At 37.3% G+C, this 20,496-nt stretch overlaps 1 non-coding gene across 1 annotated transcript; it reads right to left on the minus strand.

Moving 5' to 3' along the window:
• Positions 1–19,056: 19,056 nt before the first annotated feature.
• LOC145060826 (small nucleolar RNA R71) lies at positions 19,057–19,163 on the minus strand. The gene has a single exon (XR_013687009.1). It is a non-coding gene; the product is annotated as a small nucleolar RNA R71 (small nucleolar RNA).
• Between the last annotated feature and the right edge of the window lie 1,333 nt (positions 19,164–20,496).

The raw sequence follows: 20,496 nt of genomic DNA on the forward strand, positions 1-20,496 counted from the left end.
CAGAGGATTGTATGATCCCTTATCTGAAGGACTAATTTTTTATTAGAGTTGACAGAGGCGTATAAGAGCTACGATTGCTAATCGGATTCTGAAGTCGTATATGAGATATAGTTACTAGACTTATCCAAGTGGGAGACTGTTGGATTAGTGTCTAAGTCCGTAACTATATTTGGTATGTACTTGACCCGGTTGTGCATGGTCCTTTTGGGTTGCCTTCACCAGAGCAACTTGACAAGGTAATTTAAGGAGAGAGAGGAAATTATGATTTATTAGTATATTATAAGATTAATATATTAAAAGAGAAATCATGTTTATTTAATTAGTATTAGTCATAAATTAATTAGGAATTAATTTGGTGACTAAAAGAGATTAATTAAATAAGGGGGTATAAACTATCAAATGTATGATAGTTGATTTTTGGGCTAAGGAAACCTAATGGACTAAAGGGGAACGAAATTATGATGAAGGATCATCGTATTTTCGTCCAAGGGCCTTATTCTAGAAGGTTCCTTGGGCTGCTTGGTGGCTAAGTCATCTATTAGGGTTTTAACTGAAACCCTAGCATCCGACAGTATAAATAGGGACCCCTAGCTTCCAAATTCGGCCCCTTGCTTCCAAGAGAACCCTAGGGCCGAATTTAGTATCCTCCTACCTCTCTCATATAGTTGCCTTCTTGCTTGTGGTGTTTGTAAGCCATTAGAGGAGTTACAATTGTGACTCTAAGCTCCAAGAAAGAAGAATCAAGCTTCCATTGAAGAGGTAAACATCTAGATCTAATTCTATATGTTAGTTTTGATAATTGTATGCTAGATTAGAGTTTATAAGTCTTGGATTCATTACATGTACAATAGAGAAACCTAGATCCAAGCATTAGGGTTTGTATGAGCACATAGGATTGTACTTATGCATAAAACCCATCAGTTCAACAGACACCATGCAAATGCACATACCATCTTAAATATCAAACAACAAAAAGGAGAAAATCCATTACTTACTGAGGGGTGGAGGAAGGTCCAGCGTGAGAAGAGTCACCTTCAGGCTGACCCTCTTCGGTGTCAGGATCATTGCACAATTGGTGAAGGCCTCCTATGTCCAACTCACCTAGGCGAAGGTAGGAGGCAAATTCTGTCTCCATTAAAGATTTTACAGTAGCATGCATCGCTTGAGCATGCTCCACAACAACGTTTCGTTCCCCGGAGACAAACTTTCCAAGGACAACCTGCTCCCGAATCGCCTGTTTTCCATTTTCCACACCGGCAACCACACATGCCATTTTCATCCGCTTGACCCCTAACGAAAACTCGGTGCTCTCGACAACCTTATCCACCACCTGGACAATACCCTTCTGAAGTAACCACCCCGAATCTTCCTCTACAGCTTTTCTCCCCGTGATCTCCTCCTCCAACCACTTGTTAACACAATATGTATGGCTCTCCAACACCCTCTTCTCCTCTACTAAAACCTTGATCAGTTGAGAAAAGCGTTCCACCGATATACCCATCTAAAGTAGCCACCTTGTCGCCCAATGATGCTTTCTCCCATGATAAAAGTTCATAGCGCTCCTCGAAAACTGCTTCTCCCCCTTTCACTCCAACAACTTTGCTTTCAGATCATCCTGCTCAGCTTTAACCAAAGCAAGATCACCTGAGCTAGAATCACTTTGACGAAGGCGAGATCCAGTCACCACCATGTACGAACCAACCTGTGTATGTGCATATAAAAGGTTGTTCAAAAGATGTGAGTTAGAGAGAAGCTCCAAAGCCTCGATGGTAGCAAGGGGAAAGCATGGGAACCCCAATCATATGCCGCCACGTGGTAGGAAAGACGAGATTCCTGGGTTATCCCCCATCCTGGCACATATATGGCCGGCACTGCCGAAGGAGTAGAAGCATAACCCTCGAAAGTACCCTCCCCATTCAGAAGTGGGATTGGTGAGTTTGGAACACCTTCGCGAACAACGTCCACCAAAAACATTCCCACCTACAGCAACAGTTTCCACTGGCTCCACTTTAACTTCATGGGGCATTTCAATCGCCCCTTCACTCATCCCCTATGACAGTTTCGAAGTGTCATCAACGAGGATGTCAACCATTACAGTGGCCTCCCTCAAAATAAAGTCCACATTATGCCTCTTAAGAAGGCATCGACCCGAGGAGCTGGCCTCATCATACTCTATAAGTAGCGAATCTAGCCAGGAAAGTCGTCGTTTGGAAGCCACACGGGTGCTATGCCGAGTAAGTCCAGTTGACACCTCATCCTCTTTCGTATCAGATGGTAAAGGGTCCTCACGGGAAACACCACCGATAGGTGCGTCAATCAACACCTGACTAACGGGAGGATCAGACCTGGGCAGATAAGCAACAAGAGGGCCGGGAAGAGCCAAGTCACAGTCGGCACTGAGCAGTGGAGGGAGCGTCTCAACCAAGGGCACTTCCCAGTATTTGCAGGTTCCCTGAAAGCGTCCCCTCAACACCATCTCAAAGAGAAGGATCCTTTCATGACCTACAAACAAGAAACAAGCCAACATAGTTTGCAAAACACACATTATCAAGTCATTGACATACATCAATGGAGAATCTGCCACTGAAAAATCAAAAACCACATTATTCGCCCTTACAACATGAAAGTGATAATTCTGCAAAATACCCTTGAACAAAACGTATTTGGATATATTTAGAATTCGAACTATCTTGACGAGTGATCAGATTTCATCTTCTTGTTTTCCAAGGGCTACATGAAAATTCGTCTTCATTCTCTTATATTCATCCTTGTCTTCGAACTTGTCAACTATTTGATATTGCTCAGCCATAAAAAACATTTTGTTTACAGAAAATCCAACTGATTGAAATCAATATTCTCTGTGGCATAGCTCTTCTTAGGAACCTTTTCAAAATCATGCATTTCACCAGTGACAACCAAAGCTTCGATATACTCATGGCAGTAATGCTTTGAAGGATCTCCTTTTTCTAAACTAGGAGGATCACTGGCTCTCTGTTGAATTATGCTCTGAATATGCCTCTGCTTTTCAATCTCTTTTTCAACCGCTGCTTTCTTTTCCTCAGCAGTAGGTTCAACCAATACACCCTTCCCTTTGTTCTTGAGTTCTTCGTTAGAAGGTGATGGTTTTGAAGAACTCGAACCTCTAGCATCAGATCCAATCACAATCCTTTTTCTTATAGGTCTTGTTGTTGTTGTTGTTGTTGAGGTAACTGTAGTAGAAACTTTTGGTAAGCTAGTATGGAGTTGAGTAGTTATCACCTTCCCAAATACCTTTGCATCGTCATCTCCTTTCGAAGATCCACTAACCCCCATGCTGACCTTCGAACTTTCACCAATGCCAACACCAATTCCTTTACCCCCCCCCCTTTGCAACCCTGTTTGAATAGGTGGGGCATCCATTGGCATTAAATTTAACAATTTGGCTAATGGAGACAATTCACCATTGAGTGTCGACTCCAGGGTAGCAAACTTCTGGGAAAAAGAATCAGGAGTAATCAACGAAGATGATTAATTAATCTTCAAGAAAAATTCCTTAAGGTTATTCAACAAATCTTCAACCTTAGAAAAATGTTGTACATTAAGCTCTGCCATTATATCAATCTTCAGAATTAGGGATTGATACCACTTCATAACATTCTTAACTGCATCTGCAATGATATCTACTTTGTTGTGAAGGGTAGAATAATCATGAGATATCGCAACAACTTCATTCGCCATATCCACCCTTAATTCTTCAAGCTTGAGATTAACATCTTCTCGAACTTTCTTCATAGCTTGAACATAGAGAACATGTTTTTCTTTCGAAATAGCTTTTAACTCTTTCTCTTCATGATCAAAAGATGATTTTTGAGCCTTGACCCGATTTTCATTGTTTCTGTCTAGATATTCCAACTCTGCCCTTAGACGAAGCTCCTAAGCCTTGAGCATCACATCAACCTCTATACCCGATATCGAATGACGACCCCCTACATCAGCTTGAAGTTGTAATAACGAGTTTAACTTCATGTTAATAATTTTGAACTATTTACCAAACATCAACATATCATCTGGTATGTTTTCTTCCTCTGGGTCAAATTCAAGATCAACGAATGTACCCATAAACTCACCATCTTCAGTGGTGTCATCATCTTGTACAGTTTTAGGGCCATCAATGGATTGGGATGGAAATAGAGAGGTTGTGAGTTGTTTAAGGATTTGATCGAAAGTTGGAGAATAAGTAGTAGGTGGTAAAGTGGTAGAAACAGTAGAAACAAATGGTGGTAAAGAGGTATGGGGTGAAATGGTAGATGTGACGAAAGTTGAAGAGACAACAATCAAAGGATTACCTTGAGCTTCGTTATGTAGGACTCCTTCACCCATGGTGACATGTGCGTCCATATTAGATATGTTCGCAGGGATACTTGAAATTCGAACCTCCTCAGTAACTGATTCGGTATTCGAGACTTTGGGTGGTATGACATCAGCCTTCACAGGAGTAGAAACTTTCGAATGATCAACAACTCTTGTCACCTCAACATTCGACAGAATTGGAGAAGCCTTCATTGGTGATGGAACTATCGGATCAGTATCACGAAGTAGGGATTCAGGTACAAATCCTTCTTCTTCTTCAGTCACCACTCACTTTTTCTTCTTTGCAATCTTTTTAGCCAAGTTTTCAGCCCTTCGATTTTTGGACGTAGAGGAGTTGGAATCTCTCGAATCACAACACCTTTGTGATTTATTTGGGGCTTGTGAGTAATCTGCGAAACAAATTTAAAAGAAAAGCTATTAGGCCTCTTAGGAGAATGGTGAGGCTTGTGAGCCACTTTCTTAAATCTCTTTAGAATTCCAGATTTCGAAGGCCTGACTTCCTTTGTGGGTGAAAAAGATTATTCAAAAACTGGCTTTTGAATCTTCTTTAGTGGTTGATCAGACTTAACAACCTTCTTTGGAGTAGTTTTAACAACCTTCTCAACTTGCTCAGGTTTCGAAGGACTCCCTTTTACTTGTTTCTTTTATTCCTTTCGCTTTTTCGATGTTGCACCAGTACTCTTTGGAATTAGAAATCCTGTTTTAATCGAGGGATTGATAGTTTGCATATACACAAACAATATAGGATTTGTGGGATCAACCTTTCGAAGCATCTCATCAGGAATTCTTGCAACAATGGAATAAGTCTCTAGATCATCTTCGACAGTCATGGGAAAAAGATATAATAAGAATTCAGCAGTTTGTTCACCTTCAAGAACCAAAATACCTTCCTTTTCATAGGCAAATTAAAGAATCAAGCTCTAGTAACGAGCACATGAAATCCCATGAACCACATTCGTATTCCTAATACTGTTCACAAACTCATCCCAAAACTGAGTAGTGTAATCAACACGTAAATCGTAATGGATACCTGCAACCAAGGCATAAATCAACAGCTTTGCCTTGTCTAACCCAACGGTTCGACCAATCAGGCATAGAAGCTAAATTCCAAATAGAAAATTCCAGATACAAGGTAGGCAAGACTTCTTGAAATCACTGATCTTGGTAAGAACCAGTTGATAACCCATATCGTTGAACATGTGAAGAACTTGTTCATTCAAAACTTCATAGAAAGTTTCGACAATTGGGATGTTCAAGATTTGTAAAAAGAGATTCTTGGTAAGTTTGAACTTCTTGTCACTCGTCAGTTGAAAAGTAACCATGTTAACAGCCTTGCTATAAACCGCCATTGAACAAGCAAGGGATAACCACGACATTGGTAAAGAGAAAGAAGAAAACATAGCAGTGGATAGGACTGAACTTTTCAACGCAACGATAAGCATCTGTAACTCTTCTGGATATTGATCAACTTCAGGATTGACAAAGAAATTGGTGCTTTGGATCATCATGATAGGTTGCGATGTAATGTCATCACTCGTCTAAGATGCATCAACATTGGTGCTCTTGGCCGTCGTTGTTAGGGTTTGAGAGATTGTGAAGAACACAAAGCCTGCAAGGGCAAAAGTATTTGGGGATCTTTGAGTTGCATAAAGATGGAATTGATGTCCAAACCCCTTTTTATACTTAAACCCGATTTTGAATTTGAAGCGGCTTGGAACATTAAATGATAAGCCATATGTCATGTAGAACCCCAGACCTATAGCCATAAAGTTAGCCACGTCTGAAAAAGTGATGATCACTTTTCCTTGAAATCCGCATTAGAACCAGAACGTCTCATTTATCCGTCTTTTTTAGAGTACAAATGAGATAAGAACCATCAAAGAAACCTTCGGAATGGAGGTAAGGCTCTTTCACTTTTAGGTTTAAAAGTGAAGTCATACACTAGACTTTTCGAAATCATCAACCTGAGTTGGTATTACTCAGAACCTCAAGGATTTTGGTGTCTGAAAATGTGTGCCAAAGAATATGATGAGATCAAGATAAAAAAAAATTAGATCTGTGATGTCAATAAAAAATCGACATAAAGAAGTAAGATCCCAGTCAAAGATCACTTCTTTCTCCATCCAGAGAGATGTTGAATAGCCTGTGTGGTTTCCCGTGAATTACAATCAAATACTCATAGAGGAGTATCGAAGGGTTTCTTTTGAAAAGCTTCGTGGGTTGGCTGATATTTTGTTGCAAACCACAACTTAACATAAGTGTGAGAAAATGTAAACAAAATTACCTGTTTGAATAGTGTAGTCAGTGACAAGTAGGTTTTGGAAATAATTATAAAGTAACAATAAATTAGAAATAATATCCAGACAGAAATCATATTCCTAAACAAAATTAAATGTTGGATCTTGTTGGGTAAAAAATGTCGTGGGTGTCAAAAATTTTAGCAAGACCACACAAGATTGTTTTGAAAAGATAGATTGGTACTGAAACAAATGTTTTATTGTCAAAGAATATGATTTTGGATATCGAAAATTGGTACTGAAACAAATGTTTCGTTATAATCTTGAACAAAAAGTTCACCGTCAATTCATTTATTGTTTCGAAAAGATAGATTTCACCTTCTTCACGATTTCATGAATTAGGATCATAAACACAGACTTTTGATATGCCTAAATCCTGATTGGTTTATAGCAGAGATCTCTTGGACATATGTCATTGTGTGTGACTGTGTAATAATTTTAGGATGAAAAAGATTGGTTTGAGAGACGAAAGTACCTCTATAATTAGTGGACCAAACAGAAAATTATTAACTCATGTGAGAAGAGTAAGGTAGCTCAGAAACTAATGTGAATACAGCCTAATTAGGAAGGAATCCTCGTGATGAGAAAACCATTAAGGCTTTGACACATTGAGTTATGGAGGTTTAGGTTGACATGTTGCAGCATGCTTCTAGGGACAGCCTAACTAGTACAAAATATCGAATGAATACCTTTCCCAAGAGCTGCAAGCCACGTTCCACTTAGAAGTCCTCAACAATCATCATATACTAGCTTGTTAGTAACCAAAATAACAAAAAATATTTTTGGATTTTGAGATTGGAATGATTAAAAAACAAAAATAAGAAAATCTTTTTGGTATTTTTGATTTTTGAATGAAAATAACAAAAATAGGAAAATCTTTTTGGTATTTTTGAATTTAAAAAAAAATAGGAAAATCTTTTTGTTGATTTTAATGTTTAAATGAAAACAACAAAAAAATATTTGACAGAAAAGGAAAAAGTATCGACACTTTGCGTTGAGACAAAGTACGAACCTGTTGATAAATCATTCAGCTGAATGTCGAAAGTGAAGCATGTCGAAGGTGGTCTGATGAACAATAACTGTTGAATGAACCAAAACATCGATACCACCAGTCTTTATAACAAAGATAGACTAGGAACTGCATTTGCATCTAGCATGCCTAAGCTCGCCAAAATTCGTAGAAAACTCTTTTCATTCAAAGATTTTGTAAAGATATTAGCAAGCTGATTTGTGTTCTTTAGAAAATGAACTTCATTGTTGTCTTCTTCAGTGTGATCTTTGATATAATGATAACAAAGTGCAATGTGTTTAGTCTTTGAATGTTGCACTGGGTTATGAAAAATGCGTATAGCTCTTTGTGAATCACAATACAATGGAATTTTCTTCATATTGAGTGTATATTCATGAAGTTGACTTTGAATCCAAATGATTTGAGAAGTGCAAGCTGCAACAGCAACATATTCTACTTCTGCTGTAGAAATTGAAACGCATGTTTGTTTCTTGGATCGCCAGCTGACAAGCTTCCCATCCAGAAGTTGACCTCCGTCACTAGTGCTTTTACGATCAAGTTGACAACAACCCAAATTAGCATTCAAAAATTCTTGAATGAAAAATTCTATTTTTGAAGGATACCATGACTCCAACGAAACTATGCCTTTGAGATAGCAAAAAATATTATTTATATATGTAAGATGAGGTTCCCTAGGATTCGATTGGTACCTAGCGCAATTGCATAAAATAAACTTAATATCAGGCCGACTAGCCATTAGGTATAGTAACGAACCTATCATGCTTCGATACAATGTGAGGTCAATAGCCAACTTATCTATCAAAGGACCAATTCTTGTGCCAACTGCCATCGGTACTCTCAACTTGGAGCTATTCGTCATTCCAAACTTTTCAAGCAGATTGTGAGTGTACTTTTCCTGGTTAATGAAAATATCTTCTCTACTTTGACGAATATTTAAACCCAAGAAATTGTTGATCTTCCCCATCATGCTCATCTCAAATTGACTCTTCATCATATTTTCAAACTCTTTAGACAAATTTGGATCGGTAGAACCAAAAATAATATCATCAACATGAATTTGAACAAGCATGAGATGATTCCCAACCTTCTTTCGAAAGAGAGTGGGATCAACAGATCCTTGTTTAAATTTTGATGATTTTAAGAAATTTGTAAGAGTAGCATACCAGGCATGTGGTGCTTTTTTAAGACCATAAACAACTTTGTCTAAAACATAGCAATGATTAGGGTATTGAGTACTTACAAAACTTGGGGGATGTTAAATATACACCATTTCTTCGAGCACACCGTTGAGAAATGCACATTTTACATCCATTTGATATACATCAAAATCCTTATGTGTTGAATAGGCTAAAAAGATTCGAACAACCTTGAGTATTGTGACAGGGGCAATGGTTTCTTCATAATCTATACCTTCTTGTTGCGAATATCCTTTAACAACTAGCCAAGCCTTATTTTTCACAATATTTCCTTCTTTATCAGTTTTATTTTTGAAAATCCATTTAAGACATATGATCGAAGTATCTTGAGGTTTTGGAACAAGCCTCCAAACCTTGTTTCGTTCAAACTCGGCCAATTCAGATTGCATAGAAACAATTCAGTCAGGATCTTCTATAGCAATCTTAACTAACTTTGGTTCGATTTTTGAGATAAACACATTAAACATACAAAACTCTTGATGAGTATTGAATACCTCGTTCTTTGTACGAATTTGAGCTCTGGTCAATACTCCTGCATGTGGATCACCAAGAATTTGTCCTTGTGGATGACTTTGAGTCCATCTATCCATCGGAGGATATGCTGGATCAAAATCCAATGGTGAATCTTCGAACATTTCGTCATTTTCTGATCCTTTACCTGTATTCGAAAAATTATCAGTCATATCATGAAAATTTTCATCTGAATTATTTGAAATATTTGACAAAGATCCATGTTGCTCCCCCTCAACATTTGCAATTTCTTGATTTTGCACTTCTTCGAAAGTTTGCCCCCCCTCAATTTCATTTGACGAACTCAAGTGCTCCCCCTCCACTTGATCATTGGGTAATATCGGCGTTCTTTCGATATATATTGGAGAATTTGCTGATGAATTTAAGTCGGCAACTTCTTGTGTAACATTCGAAATATAAGAATGTTTTGATGCATCAGGTACTTGATTGTCATTAGCATGAATTTCTGCATCAATAGCCCTATCGAAAACACCAAAGATTAATCATCATCAAAATCTAATGAGTTCAAACTTTCAGTGTCATCATTTGATTCATTAATGATTGGTTTTTGTTCAAAACATTTTTCGACTCTTTTGACATAATAGTCATCAAATGTGAGATTAAATGTTTCTTCGATTTTCCTGGTTCACTTGTTGAGCACTCTGTATTCCACTGAATTACGGGAATATCCTAAGAATATTCCTTCATCAGCGTTGGACTGAATTTCGAAAGATTATCCTTAAGATTCATAATGAAGCATCTACCGCCAAAAATATGAAAAATTTTAACATTAGGTTTTCAACAATTAATGATTTCATATGGGATGATATCAAATCGACGATGAATAAAAGACCGATTTTGAGTAAAACAAGTTGTCGAAATTGCTTCAGCCCAAAAATATTGTGGAAGATTAGCATATGTCAACATCGTTCTTGCTGCTTCACAAAGAGAACAATTTCTTCTTTCAACAACACCATTTTGCTACGGTGTGTATGGGGAAGAAAAATTATGCGAAATTCCTTTGTTTGTTAAGAACGAATCTAATACTTTGTTCTTAAACTCTGAGCCATTATCACTCTTGATCTTGCAAACCCTTTTCTTCAGACTCAATTCGATATGTTTGATGAAATCAATCATCACTTGAGTTGTTTCTGATTTTAAACAAAGAAAATATACCCAAGTAAACCTAGAAAAATCATCAAAATGTACCACTTTTTGTTGAGTGTTTCAACTATCGAAGGGCCACAAAGGTTAATATGAAGAAGTTCCAAAGGTTCGATGATTTTCGAATCAATAACAATTGGATGCCCTTGTCTGTGTTGTTTTCCTTGTTCGCAAGCTGCACACAAAGTATCATCATCAAAATTTAAAACTGGAAAACCACGATTAAGATCTTTTACCACCAATTTATTAAAATTTTTAAAATTAAATGAGAAAGTCTTCGATTCCATAGCCAACTCATGTCAGAAGAAGCTTGCAAAAGTAGACAAACAGAAGGAACACCAACAATGGGTTTGATGTCAAGTGTAAATATATCACCTTTTTGTTTAGAGTTCAGAAGAACTTCTTTGGTTTCTTTGTTTGATATTGCACTTCCTTCTTCATCAAAAACAACTTGATTTCCAATGCCCACAAGCAGTTGCGAAACACTTATCAAATTGTGTTAAAGACCTTCGACATAAGAAACCCTGTTGATTGTAAACTTACCATTTGTCACCTTACCATATCCTTTAACCTTGCATTTGTTATTATTGCCAAACTTTACCACACCCACATATTCCAAACTTCTAAAGTCTCTCAGGTTTACTTTCTTTCCAGTCATATGACGAGAACAACCTCCATTAATATACCATTTATCATCATATTCCTCGTCACTCAAAACCTGCAATCAGTGAAAGAATTTAGGTCCCCAAGGTTGTTTGGGTCATTGGTTATTAGAACAAACGGTATGATGAAACAAAGATCCTAAAATCCAATTTCGAACTTTTGATCTTAAACTGTCAATTAAGTCCACTTCGTTAGACGAAGGTACAGAAATGTAACCATTTGAAGGTTTAGAATCAACATTAACTTTTGCCTCTTTCTTCTGAGTTCACTTTTCACTGGCTTTTACTTTCGAAATAGCTTTCCATTATTGAACAGTAGGATTTGATTCTTTGGATGACGAACTTCCATGAGAAGATTCATTCAAATACTTCCTGTAAGCATCCTTGATCTGTTCTTGAGAAAATTTCCCTGATTGAAAACTTTTTCCTTTTCCTTCTAATCAGTGATTGATATTCTTCACATCAGTTTTTCCTTTGACATATGAGGCTTTAACTGTTTTTTTCGAAGGTGGATTTGGAAAATTAGGTTGTGCTGGCTTAAACTTTTCTTTTTCTTAACTTTGAACTTCCACCTTATCAAAATTTCATGCTGGCACTCTTGTTGAAACATGTGGTTGAAATCAATTTTGAAAATGATTTTCATAACCAACAATTTGTTTGAAAATACTTTTTGTTTATTCAATAATTTATTTTGATGTGGAACACGATGTTAAGTCTTATGTTCATTTGATTGAACACCATGTCGTTGAGAATTATTTTGTGAAAACCTTTTGTTTTGAAAATGATGAATAACATTTTTTGTTTGTTGAGTTTTCACATAATTATGATGGTAAGACATTTGAACATGTGATGTTTGATTTAAATTCAAAACTTTTGCTTTGATTTTTGAAAAATCTTTTTGGAATTTAGTCTTAACACGTTCAGTCTTTTTCTGTTCAGACATTTTGGTTGAAGCATGTTGTTTCTTTTTATTTTCAAAATTCTGCCAATAAGCTTTCTTTCGAGCTTTGTTCATTGAAATTCCATATTCTTTAGACATCTTTTGAATATCTTCTTTTGAACTTTGAATTTTTTGAGATGGTTTTTCAAAAGCATTAGCATTCGTTTGTTGTTCAACCTTTGATTTTTCTGTTTTAACAACCCAAGTTCGACTTTATTTTTATCGTTGAAAGTGTATGAATTATTAGTAAGATTATTTTATACAGTACTTTGATTGGAGAAAAATCCTTCTTTCGAAACTTTCTTGTTATCTTCTTCAACAATCTTATGGATTTCAGGTTTGAACTTTTCACTATTTCCTGACGTAACAAACACCTGATTTGGAAAGACAACTTCATCTGAGCATTTGAAGTTAGGATACACAACCGTATTTGGTTCAAGAAAATGAGAACCCTTTTCCTTCATGATTATGTTGAATTTTTCGGCATCTTCGTACACTTGTTCAACAACAACTTGAGGAATGATTGTTTCTTTCGGAAGATCATCTTCATCACTATCTATCTGACTATCTTCAACAGTTACATGGTCAGGATCACGAACTTTTGAAGTCGAGGGTTGGTCTTTTTCAACTTTAACCGAAGAATCATAATATTTTTCTTTATCCTTAGCCAACGATTGGACATTAATGACAGACAATTGAGAATAGTCAACAACTTCCTCTTGTTCAAGTTCACTGATATTGTCGAAATCATCAATATTAGCAAAATTGTTTTGGGATTCAAATGTCGAATTCTCAGTTCTTTTCAAAATCCTGATTTGTTCATTTTTGGTCAAGGTCTCATTCAAAATTTCAACGAATTCATTTGCATCTAAACATTCATCAATTTTTACTATACCATAAGCATATGAATCATTTGGGACTTTATCATATTCTGATATCTTCATTTCACAATCATAGGAAGTTGAATCTATTTTCTCCCTTTCGAAAGCTAAAAAGGGAAAAAGTTTTCCATGCTGTTCTTTGCTTATTTCCGATGAATGATGTACAACAATTAATTTCACATACAATTGTTTAGCAGTATTACAGTAGATGTTTCTTTTTTATGTAACTCAGTATTAATAGACCTAATATTATCACGATCAACCATTCCATTAGTCAATTGAAAATCTAATTGATCTATCATGGTATTCTTGGTCTCCAATTTCCTCTGAGTTTCTAAGAGTTGTGTATTGAACTTTTTGGCGTCATTACTAGCAGAAATAACAGGGTTATTAATGTAAGTAATAGCATCATCAAACTCAGTTAATATCAAATTATATGCAATAGAGGGAATATTAAAAGATTGAAGAAGAATACGAACCTTGGAAGTCATTGGTGCTTTATCAGCATTGGTAGTTACGAAATAGCTTCTAGTGACTTTTTCCTCTTCCTCTTCCTCATAGCTTGCATACATGGCTCCATGAGATGGATTTAGCATTTCTTCATCATCCGATCCTGATGAACAGATCTGATAGGTTCCCTTTTCTTCATCTTGTCCTTTCGCAACAAGAGATACTCCTTTTGTTCTTGCTCTCACTTCCTCTAATCTCTCCAGATAATAAGCTTCATCCCTGACTCTGTTTTTCATTTCCTCTCTCTTTCGCAACATGCAATCATTTGCCATGTGATTTTCCCCGTTGCAGTAATGATAATCAATTCCAAAATAACCTTTGAGCTTTTTCTCCACCTTCGCTTCTCCACTATTTACTTCCTTCTTCTCAATCTTCTTCTCTTCATTCACCTTACCAGAAAATCTTCACTTCGCTTCAACTCCTCTTCACTTCGCATTAAAAGGCTTTTTATAAAACTTCTTCAAATGATTGTTATAATAAAAAGCAACACCTTCGTCATCAGAGTTGATGATCAAACCTTCATCTTCTGAATTCTCCTTCTCAGTTACTTCTTTCTCAAGCTCTCTTCTAGACACCTTCGAAACAAGAGCAAGAGGACCACCCAGACTGATCCTTGTTTCTTCAGCTATCTCATTCACTTCTGACTAATGTGCTTTCAACACATTGTAGAGATCATTTAGTGAGAATAGTCGAAATTTTTTTGTGTCTTTACCATAAGACTAACATTTCGCCTCTATTTGTGAAGCCCCATGATGAATGTTTAACTGAACTCCATTGTCGTTCTTGTGATTCCACATCTATTGAACTTGAATATTAATTCATTCAGACGGTTATAGTATAATTCAATGGATTCTCCATCTTTCTGCTTAAACTCTCTTAACTCCAGCAAACATTGTGACTGTACTAATTTTTGTCTTCTCATTGCCCTGATACTTCTCCTTCAAGGTGTTCCAGATTTCCTTTGAAGTTTTGCAGCTACGAACATAATTATATACGACTAGTGGAAGAGCACCTCTAAGTTCTCACATACATTTCTTTTCATTTTTCATCAATTTTTCAGATTGTTCATTAACATTTGAATTTGTAGCAGAAGTTCCAACACTACGAACTGCAGAAGGAGGATGAACATCATCAGTGATGTATTTCCATGGTTCCTTATCGATACCATTCAAGTAGTCTTCCATACGATCAGCCCATTGAACGTAATACTCAGGAATTAACATAGGAATTTTTGTTGATGATCCTAGAAGATGAGAAAAAAAGGTCATTGTGTTCATGTTGAAGTTTGCCATTTTAGTACATAAGGTTTTTGAGAAAAGCTTCAGGAATTTGAAAATTGATGGATGAATCAACCAAAAAACAGAAATCAAACACTTGATTAAACAATCTAAATGCATAATCGAATCCCTACTGAAGATCTAATAATATTTTCAAAATCAAATGTGCAGAAACTTTTGAATCTAGAACGAGATTCAAAATACTTTTGAAACTACATAAAATCATATCAATGCAGAATGATTCCTGCTCTGATACCAAATGTAGAGTAGATTGAATCGAGTATGAAATACAAATAAGAGTAAAGAAATGATTTAGAGCACACAATCTAAATAGAATCTGGTTGGCTTAATATATTTCTTTCACGAAGTACAAACAGAAAAATAGAGAATATAGGTTGTTCTTCAAAAACTATCTCTAACTCTAGTAGTCATCCCTTATTTATAGGGATCTAGAAAGCATACAAAAAATATAAGGGACTAGACATTAAAACCTTTGATGCAACGTGCCCTTATAATAAAATTACAATCAAAATATTTGATACTACAAAAGACACAGATGACCTTCGACACCTCACAATTACCTTCGACCTCAACAACACTGGCACCCTATAGTTCTGGTGCTCGATCGGAAAAAGTAGTCAAACAAGGATAGCCAAAACCGACAAGGTTGCGATTTACCCAGAGCCACCGGTCTTTCCAGTTCTTCTTTGGAGCTTTTTGGTTAGTGATGAAGGCATGAACACCCCGCCTTTGGGAAAAAGTCCGAGTACCGGACTGGGTAGAAGAATTGAAGAAAGCTTTGAATGCCCAAAAATGTGGCAAAACTCCAAGGATCTAACAGATGAGTTCAAAACCAACAATCTAGTTGACAACATTTGGAGTCAAGTCATCTACACGGAAGCCATATTAACGCATTACCTCGTCGAAGATGTCTGTCGTTGGCAGCCTCAAACCAGCCTCGAAGATCGGAATGAGGACTCAAACTTTCCCCTCCGGAGGACGAGAAATTATGCCCCCTTTCTAGGGTATTCCACACCATGTTCAGGGAGGAAACCAAACCGCTCTTGAAGACCGTCGAACTCGCTCACAGAAGGAACAATTCTGGTATTAGGACTAGCCATTGTTCATCGAAAAACAAGAAACAAAGAAAAAGAGCAGAAACGAAGAGAAAGAGAAAAAGAAGTAACAAAAGTGAGAAGAAGAAAAAAAAATAAAAGGGGAAACTGATACAAATGAGGGAAGATTTGAATGTGGGTGGGAAGTTCAAGCGATTATGATGATGAAAACCACTTGTACAGATTCCTCTGTCGTGTCAAAACTCGTCAAAGAGCCATACCCATCAAATGTGTGTCCAGATCTAAGCTAGAACAAGTTAGCTACCCTAAGCAAATGCTGACATCTACTAGCATAGGGTACTTGCAAAAGTATCCCATTAGGAATATGTCATACATAACGAAACCGTCAGTCTGGTAGACGGTTTGGGAAAAGGACATCGTATTCCTAAGGCCGTGTCCTTGCCCTCGCCCTCGTGATCCCGCATTCGTTCCTTGGCGCCCAATCACCAAGGTCAGTGTCAAGACAAAATAGTACCAATTGCATCCCAGAGCGACAGCTGTAGCGCTCAGGGCGTCGCTCCTGGCAAACCTGAACTAATAGCAAACAACCACTCGCGGAGCACGATCTACCAATCAAAGGCCACCTATCCCTGCCAAACCTGAAAAGGTAGAAGATACTTTCGGGGATCTGTCCCCCTGACCACAGGTATAAAAAGGTCCCATATCCTCCAAGAGAGGGGATCGGAAAAACGCCACCCTTAAACTCTTACCTAACACTTTATCACCTTCTCTCTAAGAGACCAACTGACTTGATCGTCGGAGCCTCGTTCCGAGACTTGCTCCCAAATGACGACTGACTGTATTGTTTTCTATGTTGTGATTCTCAGGCCCTTCATTCCCATCCCTCAAAGAGACGGAGTTAATCCGGAGACATATCACAACAATAACCAAAACTAGTGGGCTGACATTGGTGCCTTTGACCTACGTGTATAGTGAGGAGAACTCACCTGAAATGAAAAACCTCGAAATACTAAGATATGCTTCCCATTGTGTATTGCTTGCTCCCACGAATCCACTAATCACCAAAACCACGTGGATAGATGCATGCTCACGACGTGAGACATTATTTCTCACGACGTGATTCTGGAAAAATCAGATATATATATATATATATATATATATATATATATATATATATATATATATATATATCCTTGCTATTCACGGAGACCAGGACTTTTTGGCTGATAGAAGGCAGACCCAGAGACGATTTTGAGAGGATAAGAAGTTCTGGAAAAGGTTTTTATCACCTAAGGAGAGGAAAGTACATCAATAGCTTATTTGCTTGGTACATTCATTATGACTTCTATTATGATTTGTTTTAGTTTGTTTATTGCCAAGAGCAGCTGAATCTAGCTATTCTTGTTTAGCTAGATGAAGCTTCTGACATTTGGTTGAGCTTATTGATAGTGGATTTATTTAGTTGGTAACTTGCTTGTGTTTGATTTGTTACTACCTAGCATGTTAATATTTGTTTCTTTGGTTGCTTGAATTCATGTTTTGTGTAGCTTAGTGATTATTAAATTACATGAACTTGAAACCTAGTGATTTAGTGAACATTAAATTGCTAAAGCTAGGATCGACCAAAATCTTAGATAGTAATTGAGTAAATAAATTTAGTTGTGCTAGAGAACATAAATTATGACCATAATTGTGTTTGCCTAATCTTACATAGCAAATTCATAATCTACAACTTATTATGTGTTTGATTCTGTGTGACCATACATAATTTTACATGAATTAGTTTAATATTGGTAAATTCGGACTTACACTACTAATACAATAATAACCAACTTGATAATCCATAATTGTTCGCAAACCATAAAGAAGAAGCCGATTCGAACTAAACAAGAGTGTTTTTAGTAATTGATTGAATTTGAGTTAAGTTCGTCTGATCTTCCAAAATCAAATAAAAACCCTTCCTTTGTAGTAATTAGGTTAATTTAGTTGTAAATAGATTAATCAGTTAGCACCGTTCCCTGTGATCGACACCCGACTTACTCGACTATTCTATAATTTTGACTAGGTACACTGCCTAGGTGCAATTTAGTTAATAAGGAAGTTAGGTTGTAAATATTAAAATTAGGTGTAACTAATTGCACGCATCAAGTTTTTGGCGTCGTTGCCGAGGAGCGGCTTATTTGATAGTCTATTTATTTGCTCTAGATAAATCGATCCTTTTTGTGGGGTAAAACCTGCAAAAAGTTACTTTTTCCAGCGTAATTTTTTTATAGTACTAGACTCATGACGTGAGCCTTAAGCTCACGACGTGAGTTCAGTATTCCTCTTGTTTTTTTTTCGTTTTTCTTTTCTGTTTGATTTTCTGCGGCAACACGAGGTGGTAGCCTTTACCACGTCATGGTGGCCAGTCAGTAGGAAATTTTTATTTAATTTTTGTTCAGTTTTACGTTTTATTTTGTTCATTTTGCAGGAGTTCATGTCCAGAGGTTCCAACACACCTTTGGTACCACCACTTGAAGATCCAGAGTCAGCCCTTCACAAAAAGAAGGATAAGAACATGAAAGACGATCAAACACCAAAGAAGAAACCCTTACAAGAATTCAAGTATGTGTTCTCAAAGAATTCGCAGAAGAAAACGGAAGAGTCGAGTTCATCTTCAAAGAACAAGAGCAAGGTTGAAAACAAAGATCAAATACCTTTCCCAACCGAATCCAAGTACGACTCTGAGACCGAGTTCGGACGTTATATGAGTGAACCCGAGAACAAGCCAAGAAACGAGATGGAAAACACTGAAGAAATGTCAATGGGAGCCTACAAGAAGTGTATTCGAGAAGATCTTGGTCCAGGTTTAGTACAACCAGCGATACCTGCCACTGCCACATTCGAGCTGAAGGGACACATCCTAACTGCACTTAAGGATATCCCATTTTATGGGAAGGATCATGAGGATGCATTTAAACATCAAGATGAAGTCAACGACATTGCTGACTACTTCAATGTCCCGAATGTCAATAGAGATACCATCTTACTAAGGATGATACTAGTCACTTTCAAGGGAGCTACAAAAGACTGGTTGAAAGCACTTCCTCCTGGTACAATCACTACTTGGGCTCAAATGCGTGAGCAATTTCTAGATCAGTTTTGCCTACCTTCCAAGATAGCCAAACTCAAGAAGGCAATAGCCAACTTTGAGCAGCAACCGGGGGAGTCACTATACGAAGCTTGGGAGCGCTACAAAGGGGTGTTAAGGAATTGTCCTCAACATGATCTAAATGTTCAACAAGAGATGTCTATTTTCTATGATGGGGTTAATGTTATGACAAGACAACTCCTTGATTCTCAAGGGCCATTGACAAAGAAAAATGCAAGGGAGGTCAAGGAGTTAGTTGAAGAATTTGCAAGACACTCTCATGAGTACCACAACCCAAGACAAGATCGAGCAAAAGACAGTGGGGGTGCACATTCTGAAGAGATGGCTACCATGATGGCGATGCTCAATACTATGGACCGGAGATTGACTCAAATGGACCAATCAATTCATGCAATTAGAGTTGGATGTGAGAAATGTAATGGGCCACACTTGACTAAAGATTGCCATTTGGATGAACATGGGAACAAGAAGGCTCAAGTTTGTTACTCAAGTGGGGACAAGTATAATGACGATTGGAGGAAGCCAAAGAAGGAGTGGCTGCCTTATGATGAGTACAAGAAACAGAAGGAGGAGAAATTCAGGAAGACTGGTCGGGGTTTTTACCAAAAAGAACAACCATCATCTGAGAAGAAAGCTGATTTGGAGACCATGTTGATGGAAGCTTCAGAGAAGAGACATGATGATACTAATGCAACATTAAAGGATCAGAGAACAATGATGAAAGAACAACAGACCTTGATGAAAAATCATCAAGCCATGATGATTAACCAGCAAAACTCACTGAGAAATCAGCAAGCCTTCATCAATAACCTTGAAGCTCAACTTGGCCAACTTAAAACTTTGGTGAATGAGAAACTATTTCCTCAAATTCCTGAAAAGAAGACTCAATCCCATGTTATGGCAATTGATACTGAAGAAGAGGCAATCTCTGAGTTTTTAGAGGCACTAGAAGTGGAGCCAAAGCAGCCCGATCCAAAGCCGAAGAAGACAAAACTCGAAAATGAAAATGTTGCTGAATTACTAGACTTACCTCGTGAGCCCGCCATGCTCACGACGTGGGCTCAGTCTGAATTGAAAAATTCAGATTCCGTTCCGGCTTACCGACCACCTTTTTTGTTTCTGTCTCGAGCACATCTCAATCCATTGGAAAGGGAACATCTGGAGTTTATTCAGCAAATAAAGGGTATTCCTATTAATACCCCTTTTATAGATTCAATTTCAAAAATTCCAGAATACGCGAAGTTCCTACAAGACCTTATAGATACTCATCAACAGTTAAAGAAGAATTCTAAAGTAATTCTTAGTGAACAAAGTTCAAGAGCTGTATTGGGAGAGATATCTAAGAGGATGGGAGATCCCGGACGCCTCACTCTTCAATGTGAGTTTGGTAACAATTTGAAAACATATGCTTTAGCCGATTCTGGGGCTAGCATAAATTTGATTCCCCATTCA

The sequence above is a fragment of the Lactuca serriola genome, chromosome 6, assembly GCF_051521515.1.
Source record: "Lactuca serriola cultivar US96UC23 chromosome 6, Lser_US96UC23_V15, whole genome shotgun sequence".
NCBI lineage: Eukaryota > Viridiplantae > Streptophyta > Magnoliopsida > Asterales > Asteraceae > Lactuca > Lactuca serriola.